Below are 14,847 nucleotides of genomic sequence, written 5' to 3' on the forward strand. Positions count from 1 at the left end.
TTAAGGTATGACATGAAAAATACTGTCGCAGTAATTCATAATTATAAAATGACGATTAACGTAAACAAAATGTTAGTCAAATGAAAATTAAATGTTTCAGGCGCTGTTTTGCTTCCAAAACGGAAATGACTATAACATTCGTGTTTGTCACGTCAAGCAACCCCCGAGTAAGCACAAAGTGCAAGTTTTTCGAAGTCATTTTTTGACCATCACAATTAACAAAATCGTAAAAATTATTTAATGGCGTTGTAGCACAGCTGTTCAAGAATAAAATAAGCTGAAAACCGTCACTGTGGCGCCATCCGCTGACAAGATCTAGCGTTATCGAGAGCGCCTTTTTTTGCAAAAAATCGCAATATCTTGAAAGACAGTTAATATTTTTTTCAATTTTCCAAACAAGCTATATATACAATAATAGAAAGTGTGGGAACGTGGATGTTAACAAGTTACAGAGAACCCGATTTTTAACGTTTTTTTTTTCATATAGTCTATCTCGAAACTTTAGAAAGCAATCAACACTTATAAAAAAACAATCGATCATTTTTTAAGCCCTACAACTTACTTATGTCAAATTTTTCGATCGGAGCTATACTTTTTACTTGTTTATGAAAAAACGTGTTCTGCAACTTCGCGTTTTTTTGTTTTTTGTTTTTTAGATGTGCGCTATCTTCAATCGAGTTTCATCAAAAAGAAACTGTATTCAGAACTGAATTTCCTATATGCTTATATTTTTTGTTTTTAGGTAATAATTTTTGCAACCATTTCTCCATAATACTTGGACCACTTTCTCAATGTCGCACTTGGCAATAGCACTTAGAAACCAGTGAGCAACCAGTTTATAAATAGTTCAAGTGAGACGACATTCTGTTCTTCGGTTCCGAGATATCAAGTGCGTTTTTGCGATATCGTGTGAGCAACTTTGGAAAACAAAATTCTACTACGCCATTCCAAGCCAAGTTCAATCGAATTTTTTCCTTTTCTTTACCTGTATAATATTAAAAGTAGGTATCATACACACTATACGTTAATATCGATTGCTAAAGCGCGAAATATTACTCCATTACTATTCCTTCCAGAGAAACCGATCATAGTAAATAATCCATCGAAATCATAATATACCATTAACGTAGTAGAGTTCTATGATTATGTTTCGAGTGTGTTGCACTACTACTACTACTACTACTTTCTCAGTTCCGTAATTGATCAAAATCTTAGGCAACATTTTTCTAGTCCCCTCAGTTTTGATGCGGACTTATTCTTTCACTAGGGCAATAACCAAAATATTTTTGTGCTCTCCGTTGCAGTGGACTGAATACTGGTTTCCCCTAGAGCAACGTACTAACAAGGTGAAAGACATGTGCACACCGCAGCCAATTATTTGTATACGAAGTACTTTGCACTAGTTTATACCATTGGGTCTTAGCAGTGTAGTTAAATTTAACAGCTTTCTTTGTTCGGAACATGAAAGGTTTACTTATTTCCTACATGTTTGTAAATTAACTCAACACTTTCTTACTTCAGTTTGATTAACGTCACTTCTCGGAGGTAAAGCGTTCTCTCACGTTCACACTACTCTGTGTCATGACGGGAAAACTCAGCTGTACTAAATTACTGGAACATCCTTGAGTTTCTCCCGGCGTATTTGATAATCAAAATATCCACGGGTGTGCTGCCGGTCTATAGTGTCCAACGGGCACAATATTTCGGCGATCATACATGTCGCCATCATCAGGTGAACTGACGGACTGAGCTCCTGTGAACGTGCCGGCACGGAGATCCGTACGCTATGGCTGCTCAGAGGGAACTGGGTTCGGTCGCGGCGGCGGCAGATTTAAATACCCTCCGCCCGCGGCGCGCTCCCTCCGCCGTCCGCGCCCCGCGCCACGGTCGCGCGGTGGAACAGATTGCGACGGCGTCTGAGATGACGTCGGTGTGATGGCTCTGTCCGCCGTGGTCGTCACAACTATACGTTTGCTAGATTTACTCTTGATTAACCCAATCGCTGGTTCCAAGCCTTGCTAAGATTATAGCCACAGTCACGGTTTATGAGGTCGTCATTGGTGCGAATTTCGATGGCCTCTCTAACAACGCTGTCCCAGTATCTTGACGTCTGTACCAGAATCCTCGTGCGGTCATACTCCATGGCGTGATTTTGCGACAAACAATGTTCAGCGACCGCCGACTTGCTCGGATACATCAGTCGAGTGTGCCTCTGGTGTTCACGGCATCGATCCTCGACGGTACGCATCGTCTGACCAATATACGACTTGCCATATTGACACGGAATCTGGTACACGCCGGCCTTCCTCAAACCGAGGTCATCTTTGGCGCTCCCCACCAGTGCACGAGTTTTATTTGGAGGACAAAACACAGTTCCGACCTGGTGTTTCTTCAGAATGCGGTCGATTTTCCCCGAGAGTGCGCCTGTGTATGGAATAAATGCAGTTCCTACCTCCTCCCTCGTGACTTCATCCATCTCAACAGGTTGTGCTGCAGTGGTTGGGCGGAGAGCACGTTGAATCTGCCACTCTGAGTACCCATTTTCTAAGAGAATCAAGAAACGAGCCAGCCTCGCATTGATACGTGAGAGAGTGCAATTCACCCGCCGGAGCCTTGAGTTTATCTCACAGGAATTACTCAAACTACATTTGCAACTGGCTAGTAAGTTCACTTCTTTTTCCTGGGATTGGATTGATGGTGTCACCTGGGTGTCAGCTGATTCCGCCCATAAGAAGGCTACGGGACGTCAAACAGCTAAGTTCTCACGTCTCCTTGACAAACCATCTCTGCAGGTTCCGTGCAAGACTGTCATCAATTTGAGTGGCATGGTGTTGAGTGATGATGCGGTCTCGGTTTTGCAGAAAGGTATCAACTTCGCTCCCACCCCCAAGTTCACTCCGGTCGCAGAAATTGTTAGTGCTGTTGAAGAGGTTGCAGCTCGACTTCCGCCAGAATCAGCCGAGGAAATACGTCGTGAAACTTGTCGTGCGTTGACGAAATCCAAGCCGATGAAGTCAAATATCAGCAGTAAAGAGAGGGCGGCCATTCGTGATCTGAGGGAGTGTTCTGAAATTGTTGTCTTACCGGCTGACAAAGGCAATGCTACAGTTGTTGTCTCCCATAAGGACTACACTGATAAGATGCAGAGCCTGCTAAATGACGATTCCTACCGGAAGATCAGCGTTGACCCTACAAAGAAGGTGGAGAACAAGACGAGGGCGCTTCTCAAGGACGCAGATTTACCGGAGGGTGACGCTAAGAAATTGTTACCCCAAGGTCCGGTACCGCCTAGACTATATGGACTCCCGAAGGTTCACAAAGAGAGGGTACCATTACGCCCTATTGTCAGCAACATCAGGGCACCTACATATTTGTTGGCCAAATACCTGACGGGAATATTAAGTCCTTATGTGGGTAAATGCCCTCATCACATCCGTAATTCCGTGGATTTTGTTAAACGCCTTGATAGCTTCAGGTTGGATGAGTCAGATATCATGGTGAGTTTTGACGTCGTTTCATTGTTCATCGTTTAGTTAATCTAGAATATGCTATAGATTTCGAATTCATCTGTTGCACCTCCTTCTCTGCTACAAATAGCCGGTTGTTTGTTACTTGGACGTGAGGGTGCAGCTCAAATAGTCCTGACGTTTTCATACGTGTTCGTCCGAGCTTGAATCTTCGCTCTGGATTCCGTAAAACGCTCATTTCGCCCGTGACTGGGGTCTCCCGTGGGGTCGCGTGAAATCACACCTGCAGCAACGGTTAGATTCTACTCCCTGTCAGCGATTAGTGTGGTTTCGTAGATTTACTCAGAAACGTTTACTGGTGGGTTCGGGTTAACTCTGAACACTGCCACACTTGACAAATCAGCATAAATAGGGGTCGACAACCTGCGTATGACCCGCGAGGTGGGTTAGACTTCCCACTGCTCCAATATTAACCACTAAACCTTGTAACTACACGGTGTATGTTTCACAGAGCCTGCAGCGTAGTGTAAGTCATCAAGTGACAAACTTATAAAGAGTGTCCAGACTCGCTGCTGTGTGATATCAGTTTTCATTTCTTTCACTTTTCCTACAGATATGTTTCGTATAACATTGCGATTATCGACTGGCCTGCGGCACAATATGAGTGACATTATTTTCATTATATTAGGTCTTCAACTTTGCTTCAGCCGTTTTGCAATAGACGGCAGTAGCGGCAAACGCGGTTCAGGTGGTTGGTCATAGGTGTAATACAATAAGCTTAGGCATCTGTAAACATAATGCCAAACGATTTGTGATTGCATCATAATGTTATTTTCGATTAAGTACGTCAACTTACGTACCCATTTCTCGCCATTTGCTGGATGTTTTAATTTTCTGCTTTAACGTGAAGATATCTGCGGCTGTGGCTCTTAAAATGCTGGGTAAGACCAATGGTGAGCGAACTATTACTGGAAGAGCGTGCAGAGAATGTTTTCAACGCCTTAAGAACTGTGATTTTGATGTCGCAGACCGTCATGGCGGTGGAAGACTGAACGTTTTCGCAGCTACTGAAACAGAGGAAGACAATCACAGGACATCATTATCGAAAGAAATTGATGCCTTCGAGCCCAGCACTGAAACACAAACGGCTACAATACAGCGATAGACACGCAAAAGGTTATTTTGCAGCAGGTCAGTGCTCGACCCCATGTCGCAAAACCCGTCAAAATATACATGTAAACGTTGAAATGAGAAGTCCCATCCCTCCCACAGTATTCTCCATACGTTTCTCTCTCTGACTACCACCTTTTCCGATCAGTCGCATACAGTCTGGCTGACTTCCGATCATATGAACAAGTGCAAAATTGGATACATTCATGGATCCCCACAAAAGACGCCCAGTTATTCATCACGGGATTCGTATGCTATCCGGAAGATGGGAGAATGTAGTGGATAGCGATGGGCGATACTATGAATCACAATTTTTTTGTAAATCTCACAATAAAGCATCGAACTTCGAGAAAAGCCGGAGGAAGCAAAGTTGTAGACCTAGCACGTATTTATGTTGTGGCAGAAATTAAGCATGGACTGCTCCTTACTTGTATATTGTTTAGATGAATCAACATAGATATAACATCGATGGTAACTGTGTTTTGAATGTCGTTCTATATTTGTTGAATTAAGTCAATAGTTAATTTGGTCTGAAACGGATCTGACTGTTTTGGAACTGTGATGTCATACGTTTTCAAAGTATAAGCGCCGCTATACAGGTGATACATGCATTATCTGGTTCCGCGTATGTCACTGGTTGCTGTATGTTTGTAGTAGTCTCATGTGGTTTGAAGAACACATGCGAATTAGCGATAACAACGAATCAAATTTTTGTATCTACCTGAAAGATCGTCAACACACGTAGATACAACTGTACACGCATTGCAGGTACTTCATAAAATTCCGAAATGCCCTATCATGAACATTCTCCAAGAAACTGAAATTTATTTACAAATAAGAAAACCACCAACAAGACATATTGCACGTACAAACGTATCTTAAACATCAGTACTATTTAAAAATTTTATTGAAATACTCGAAAAAGAATATGGATAAATTCGAAGAACAGTGCACAGCCAGCGATGATGCACACCAAAATAAAAGCTTGACATCGTTGCTCATACACATACTCTTTAAGCATATGCCAGATCGTCAGTACAGTACGTACGAGAGTGTCATGATTTACGAAAAATTATCGAAAATAGAAGTTAACATAAGCACACACGTCAGAGAAGAACACCTACTGCATAAACACCTGTAAAATAATGGTATCTACGATCCTTATAAATGTAAACTACTACGAACATACTGGAACCATAGATATACGGGCAAACAAATAATGTATATATCTTATGTATAACAGTGCTTATATTTTGTAAAAGTTGGTTGTAGTTGTTGGTTCAACACTGTTAAATTAGTGTCATAACAAATTAACTGCTAGTTTAATTCAACAAGTATAGAACGACAGTCAAAATAGAGTTGCCAATGACGTTATATGTATGTCGATTCATCTAGACAATAGAAACGTAAGAAGCAATCCATCTCAATGTTCTACCATAACATACACTACTGGCCATTAAAATTGCTACACCACGAAGATGACGTGCTACAGACGCGAAATTTAACTGACAGGAATAAGATGCTGTGATATGCAAATGATTAGCTTTTCAGAGCATTCACACAAGGTTGGCGCCGGTGGCGACACCTACAACGTGCTGACATGAGGAAAGTTTCCAACTGATTTCTCATACACTAACAGCAGTTGACCGGCGTTGCCTGGTGAAACGTTGTTGTGATGTCTCGTGTAAGGAGGAGAAAAGCGTACCATCACGTTTCCAACTTTGATAAAGGTCGGATTGTAGCCCATCGCGATTGCGGTTTATCGTATCGCGACATTGCTGGTCGCGTTGGTCGAGATCCAATGACTGTTAGCAGAATATGGAATCGGTGGGCTCACGAGGGTAATACGGAACGCCGTGCTGGATCCCAACGGCCTCTATCACTAGCACTCGAGATGACAGGCATCTTATCCACATGGCTGTAAGGGATCGTGCAGCCACGTCTCGATACCTGAGTCAACAGATGGGGATGTTTGCAAGACAACAACCACCTGCACGAACAGTTCGACGATGTTTGCAGCAGCATGGACTATCAGCTCGGAGATCATGGCTGCGGTTACCCTTGACGCTGCATCACAGACAGGAGCGCCTGGGATGGTGTACTCAACGACGAACCTGGGTACACGAATGGCACAATGTCTTTTCGTCGGATGAATCCGGTTTGGCGACATCGCGGTGAACGCACATTGGAAGCGTGTATTCGTCATCGCCATACTGGCGTATAACCCGGCGTGATGGTATGGGGTGCCATTGGTTATACGCTCGGTCACCTCTTGTTCGCATTGACGGCACTTTGAACAGTGGACGTTACACTTCAGATGTGTTACGACCCGTGGCTCTACCCTTCATTCGATCCCTGCGAAACCCTACATTTCAGCAGGATAATGCACGACCGCATGTTGCAGGTCCTGTACGGGCCTTTCTGGATACAGAAAATGTTCGACTGCTGCCCTGGCCAGCACATTCTCCAGATCTCTCATCAACTGAAAACGTCTGGTCAATGGTGGCCAAGCAACTGGCTCGTCACAATACGCCAGTCACTACTCTTGATGAACTGTGGTATCGTGTTGAAGCTGCATGGGCAGCCGTGCCTGTACACACCATCCAAGCTCTGTTTGACTCAATGCCAAGGCGTATCTAGGCCGTTATTACGGCCAGAGGTGGTTGTTCTGGGTACTGATTTCTCAGGCTCTATGCACCCAAATTGCGTGAAAATGTAATCACATGTCAGTTCTAGTATAATATATTTGTCCAATGAATACCCGTTTATCATCTGCATTTCTTCTTGGTGTAGCAATTTTAATGGCCAGTAGTGTATATATGTAGGGCCTGTAATGAAAATGATGTCACCCACATCGCACCTCATGTCATTCGACGATGGTAATATTAGCCGAAACGGATCTGTAGTGAAAGTGAAAGAAATAAAACCTAAGATAGCAGCGAGTCTGGTCACTTCTTATAAATCTCTACGTTACTGCTTTCGTGAAAATACCGAGATATGGCCACTGTGCTGGGATATACACACAGTTGACGGTTCACACACTGCCCCCGCCTGGTTCGCAGTGGCTCCACAGCAAAAAAAGTCCAAAATATAGCTTAAAGTCAACAGGAAAAAAGTCGCATATAAACATCATATTCAGATTTCCAGACGAAGCGAGGTGGCGCAGTGGTTAACACACCGGACTCGCAGTCGAGAGGATGACGGTTCAGATACGCGTCCGGCCATCCTGATTTAGGTTTTCCGTGATTTCCCTAAATCACTCCAGGCAAATGCCGGGATGGTTCCTTCAAAAGGACGCGGCCGATTTCCTTCCCCATCCTTCCCTTATCCGCTGGGACTGATGATTCGCTGCTTGGTCCCCTCCTCCCCCAAATCAACCAACCAAATTTTCACAAGAGCGGGTGGCATATATTGGCTTTAATTAAACCTCACCAAGTGCGTCATCCTCATCCGACACCACCACTTCCGAAAACGGCAACCACGTTAAAACCCAAACTCCGCCTCGGAAGGCCCACAGCTTGTCACCCCGACCCCACGACGGCCGTAGGCTGAACCCTCGAGTTTCACGAATTCCAACTGCTCCACGAATTAATAACATTTAGGCCTTGCAGTGAATGAGAAACAAGAACAAAATATATTTCCGTATTTCCTGCTTCCGCTTATAGCGATTCTGCAAGGTACGACTTCCTGCCAGGACTTTAGGAAGTTTTTCTGCAACGAGTGTTGGCAAGAGACGGCCGGCTTGGGTAAATTACTCGCCCTTTAAATCATCCTAGCCAATACCAGTCATCACCCATTTAGTCCTCCTAAACGGACTAGGGAAAGTCCAGCCGGTCATCTTCATGCCGGCTAAGAAAAGAAGTTCCTTCTGTAACAGAAAACTGGCCCTTGCAACCACGGTAGGGAACAGGACCTTCACACCGAGTGTAATAAAAAGCTGCTCGAGCGTAATTACAAGCAGTGTTCTCTGACCTCCAAGTTAGCAAGCGTCAGTTACAGTTTGCGTCTCTTCTTTTCGGATCAACGGTATCGTTTAAAAGTATTTTGTAGTTCAACTAGTAGGTTGGCAGGCGTGTTTATCAATATACGGTATATACGGAATCAAAACAAACCGGTTGTTCAGAAAAAATTCTGCCTGACCTCGCCACAGTGACTGCCGAGCGCGGGTAGGCATGGACTTTAGCCGTAAACAGTTTTTCCAAGGGGTTCGTAAGTATTTTGTAGACTGGGAAGACTGCAAAAAACCTTAACTATATAAAGCAAATCTATTTCTAATATTTTTATGTACTTACAATAATGCTTGAAACTGAAGAATAGTCAATAGATTTCAGACAAACTTTCTTAAAAAGCAATGATTCAAGGCCAAATTTAGTCCTCGCAGCTTGTGAGTGTCAGGTCCTGGCTTCAGAAAAACAGAGCGACAATACAGAACAATTCACGATTTGATCGGGCAAAAAACACCCAAAATTAAGATAGGGTCATCCAAAGGCAGTCTATGGCTGATCCCGAAAAATAAGCCCGAGCAGTAAGTGCTGATCTACAGGTAACACGCGAAATGCCCATGTTTCGACAGTTAAACGTCTGAATGGCAGACGACTTTCTCGAGAACCTGTGATAAGTGCGAAAAATAGGAAAGTCACACTACAGTTTGCTAAGAAATACGAGTCGTTGACCGCTGAAGATTGGTCAAAAATTCTAGGGACTGACGAAAGCAACTTTAATCTCTTCTCCTCACATTGGATACACGTACGGCAGACGAAAAAGAAGAGGAATGACAGAAAATACCAAGTAGCCACTATGAACCATCGAGGAGGAAGTACTAAGGTGTGGTGGTGTTTCTCACGAAGTAGTGTAGGTCCTCTCTTCGGAATTCACGGGTTAATGGATAGTCTGATGCATGTGGAATATTAACAGAGCTTATGACGTCTCTCGGAAGAAGTAATACTCCTCGTAATTGGCAATTCCAGCATGACAACGTTCTGAAGCACACTTCTGGCCATGTGAAGACAATTTTAAAGCAGTTCAAAGTAAAGGTATTCGAATGGGCAAGCCAGAGTCCAGGCTTAAACTGCATAGAACGTCTTTGGGGCGAGCGGAATGGACGTGTCCGCCTGCAAAACTGCACCAACAAGGAGGCTTTCTACAAAGAATTGTGTTAGCAATGGAAGAAGATTCATCAGGCGCGATCGTCCAATCGTGTGGATTGTCTACCATCCAGGCGGGCTGCAGTGATACACGCAAAGGGCTACGCAACAAAGTATTAAGCCAGTAACGTCGTGGGCCAATACTTAATTATTGTCTTTCTTCTGTTTAGGTTTAACAAAATACTTTTGCGTCTGTGTAATTTGCTAATTTATGTTTTATTAATTATTCAAAGTTTAGAATTGTACAATATTTGTCAAAAATAAATAAATTACACATTGTAAAAATTTGGTAATTAGGTTCTTGCATTTAAATCTTCTGCCAAGGAAATTGTTTTCCGAATTTATTATCTCAACAAAATACTTTTGAGCGATACTGTACGTTGCCATCCAGTCGGTGTAGAGCTCAAAGATTTCGATCACCCACTAGTTCCGTTCCCTTTTAGTGGCTCTGTGTGCAGACCGCCTGCCAGGTAATACCGCTATGCGTTACAATAATTTATTGTTAACATTGTATCACATGGAGTTTAGTTGGCTGTCGACGGTAATCAGACGAAAGCAGGCGAAATGTGTCAGAGCTGCGCGCGTTCGTAGCGGCTCATTGTGGGCATAGCTGGCCCGCCGGTGTGGCCGAGCGGTTCTAGGCGCTTTATCTCGGAACCGCGCTGCTGCTACGGTCGCAGGTTCGAATCCTGCCTCGGGCATGGATGTGTGTGATGTCCTTAGGTTAGTTAGGTTTAAATAGTTCTAAGTTCTAGGGGACTGATGGCTGCAGATATTGAGTCCCATATTGCTCAGACCCATATGAACCATTTTTTGGGCAGAGCTGCCGTGTACGTGAGTGACAGAATTGCTACGATACTCGACTTGATGATTCGATTAATGTACGAAATAGAACGGTACTGACTAATGGATGGTAAAATGAAGCTTTGCAACCGCGTCGAGCTGCAATTTCAGTGTGAAAACTCTTAACAGTACCTCGTGGCGCATCGTCTGTTGAGCTTTATTGAGAATCTTTTTGGGGCGTGTAAAAAAAGACGAATTATTTGAATTACGTCAATGATCCTAGACGTCAGTTATTTTAGTAGAATTATCACTGTGCAAGTCATTATGGGACAGTCACTGACTTGACGCAAAGCAGTAGGAGGAGAAAAACTGGGAACTGCAAGAAACATCTCAAGTTAGTGTAAGCTGTACGACGGCTGGCCTAAATGGAACAACGCGTACAGTGCTGCCTGTCCCTGGAATTTTAGTAAACTGAAGGCCTTACAAACGATTATTGATGTGGGAGGCATGTAATGTAGCTATGAAGTGTTTTTGTGTTGTTGAAGAAACGTTACAGATTGATTAACACTCTTGTTACTGTTAAGCCCTGAAGCGAGCATCCCGTTTGTGGTAAAATCATTGACAGTGTAAATCAACTTCATAAAAGCACATTTGACTATACGCAGTTCGCTACTACATTTCTGGGCGAGCTTCTTCAAACGCTACTTCTGTGGTGAAAATCCTTAAAAGTATTTTTTGGATTTTTATTCATCAGACTACTGACTGGTATGATGCGGCCAACAACGAATTCCTATCCTCTGCCAGCGTCTTGCTTACAGACTACCGCTTGCACCCACAGACTGCAATCACACTGGTGGATAAAACTGAACTTTTCTTCTTTCACAGATTCTAGAAGTATTAGTCATTCTGAATGCAAATATAATTTCGATTTTTTTCCTACCAAATTTTGTGGGATATTTGTCTGAATTTTTGTTAATTTGTAATAAAATCAGTAACTAGCTACCTAATTCTAAATGGCATACTCCTCAATCTGACTTATATAGAAATTGGTGGATAGTGATTTTAGGGCTTATTTTGCATCTGAAGCGTCTCTCTTCTTGGTCCAGCAGTCGTCAGCAACCATATTGGCACCTCTTTTCCGTTGTAGAAATTTGCTGATGAAAACGCTCACCGTGCTCATCGGTGACAGCCACAAGATTTTCCGTGAATGAGTCTAAGTGAGAGTGCGAGGAGTGAATTGTTAAGGACATGTTGCATCCCATAGCCTCATAAGAATGCGGAAGATGAGCCACTACGTCACGATAGTTTTATGCTTTATGGTTTCAAATAAAACTGCGACATAAACTTTTCAAAGACTGCCACGCTGCTTTTCCAGTGGATTTAACAGTCCTTCAAAATGTTCATGAACCATTAATGATGGTATTTATGGTCCTGTGAAAATTCCGTCCTTCATTTTGGTGTCACTGACTTTGGGTAATTTCAATTTCAAATACAAGAATCCATCAGAAGATTTATCTACAGTTTTGACAAACTTTTTCATTACTCCAAATTTAATATGCAATGGAGGTAAATATATTTTTTCAGGATTCTCTAAAGGGACATATGAGACATTTTGAGACATTTTTCTGGACAGGGATAAGAGATTCATGTTTAAGCCATGATTTTCTAACGTAGTGAAGCTTCTTATCTCTTCTGTCTCATTCGCACAAAAAATCGCAAAATTTGGTTAACCCAAGTTGCAAACCAAACAATAAAGCAATACTCTTTAAGTCAACACAGATATTCCACTTATATTTTTCATACTGGATTTTCTCTAAAACTACTTTCATATTGTCATATGTCTCTTTCATATCAGCGGCATGCGCTACAGGTATTGATGGAAGTTCATTGCCAATGTGTAGCAGCACAGGCTTCAAACTAACTGTAGAGTAGCCTATGAACAATCGCTGCTAATCTGGCCGGTGTTGATGCCCAGGAGTTTATATAATGGAACAAATATCATTGCAAAACACAAAACCACTTTCTTCATAGAAGCAGTCTTCGAAATCACTATGGTAGCAGCGATATTTTACATATCTGTACGTCTTGTTGGAGTAGGTTCCAGACTTTGAGTCTAGAATTAAAACTTCAGCTTGCTGTTTAGACAAGTTTTACATTCCGAATCAGGTCATTAAGGTCTTGTGGATTGGGAAAGTATGGTTCTATTGAACAGCTATTGCCATTATATGTAAGATCATTTTTAGTTCCATCTGAATCGTTTTCAGTTTGATGTAGTTCACAATCAGAGTTATAGATTAAGGTCGCATCTGCATAGAGTACTGGCTCGGAGACTCTTTACAGACAGCAGATTCGGATGCTTAGCTGTATGTTTTGATTTGAATGTGATTCCTTTAATATTTGTTAAACAAAAATAACAGTCCGCTAGATGATCCTTCGGTTCCCTCCGAATCATGCGAATTGCAAATGGGACATGATGTGTACCAATTTTTCTCCCAGCCAACATTCTAACGCACGAAACACACCATATATCTGCGACCCATCTCTTATCCAAATCACTCACGTGACAGCCAATGTAACGTTCATAACGCTCTTTCACAAGTCGCGTGAAATGTCGCATTTGAGACTTGAAGGTCAGCGTGAGCGGGAAATACCTGAATGATTTACACACTTTCTTCACATGATAAAACATCAAAACACTACAACACGACATACACAATACATTTTACACAGAAAGGAAGGAAATATTATTTCATTAGTGATATTCGTGCTAACAGGCTCACAGTCAGCTCAATACTGACACATTACAATGCCAGATAACAGGTCTGAGCATGTCTGCGCATTGAACATGCGCAGTCTTGTTGTTTGTTTCTTTGGCATAATATCATATATCGTTTTCCAAAATGTAGTGGGAATAAAATCGCTACATATGACGTACAGGTTCCTATGAGAGGATAAAGAGAATGCTAAAACGTTGTTGTTGTTGTTGTGGTCTTCAGTCCTGAGACTGGTTTGATGCAGCTCTCCATGCTACTCTATCTTGTGCAAGCTTCTTCATCTCCCAGTACTTACTGCAACATACATCCTTCTTAATCTGCTTAGTGTATTCATCTCTTGGTCTCCCTCTACGGTTTTTACCCTCCACACTGCCCTCCAATGCAAAATTTGTGATCCCCTGATGCCTCAGAACATGTCCCACCAACCGGTCCTTCTTCTTGTCAAGTTGTGCCACAAACTCCTCTTCTCCCAATTCTATTCAATACCTCCTCATTAGTTATGTGATCTACCCATCTAATCTTCAACATTCTTCTGTAGCACCACATTTCGAAAGCTTCTATTCTCTTCTTGTCCAAACTATTTATCGTCCATGTTTCACTTCCATACATGGCCACACTCCAAACAAATACTTTCAGAAATGACTTCCTGACACTTAAATCTATACTCGATGTTAACAAATTTCTCTTCTTCAGAAACGCTTTCCTTGCCATTGCCAGTCTACATTTTGTATCCTCTCTACTTCGACCATCATCAGTTATTTTGCTCCCCAAATAGCAAACTCCTTTACTACTTTAAGTGTCTCATTTCCTAATCTAATTTCCTCAGCATCACCTGACTTAATTCGACTACATTCCATTATCCTCGTTTTGCTTATGTTGATGTTCATCTTATATCCTCCTTTCAAGACACTGTCCATTCCGTTCAGCTGCTCTTCCAGATCCTTTGCTGTCTCTGACAGAATTACAATGTCATCGGCGAACCTCAAACTTTTTATTTCTTTTCCATAGATTTTAATTCCTACTCCGAATTTTTCTTTTGTTTCCTTTACTGCTTGCTCAATATACAGAACGCTAAAACGAAATTTTAAACATTAGCTGTCACAAATACGATGCCTTTTACATACCTGAATTCAGTGCAACAACGGGCACTACAATCACTAATGAGGTTTCTTGTAAAGAAAACCTTGTCGACCAATGTTATTTGCCGGATATATTCCAGTCTATGTCTACCTGCATACATTACACCATCTACAGCTCTCTCCAATACCATATTAACTTATTCGTTGATGTCTTAATAAATGTCCAGCTCCTTGTCCGTTTTTTAGTGATTTTATTCCTCGCCGATTTGGCGTAGAACCTCGTCATTTCTTATCACTTTAGCAAGTTTTCATCATCGTTCTACAGTACCGCATGTCAAACGCTTCGATTGTATTCTTTTCTGGGTTTGGTTGGTTGGTTGGCTTAAGGATTAAAGGGACCAAACTGCAGAGGTCATCGGTCCCTTTTTCC

Source organism: Schistocerca cancellata, chromosome 8, assembly GCF_023864275.1.
Source record: "Schistocerca cancellata isolate TAMUIC-IGC-003103 chromosome 8, iqSchCanc2.1, whole genome shotgun sequence".
Taxonomy (NCBI): Eukaryota; Metazoa; Arthropoda; class Insecta; order Orthoptera; family Acrididae; genus Schistocerca; species Schistocerca cancellata.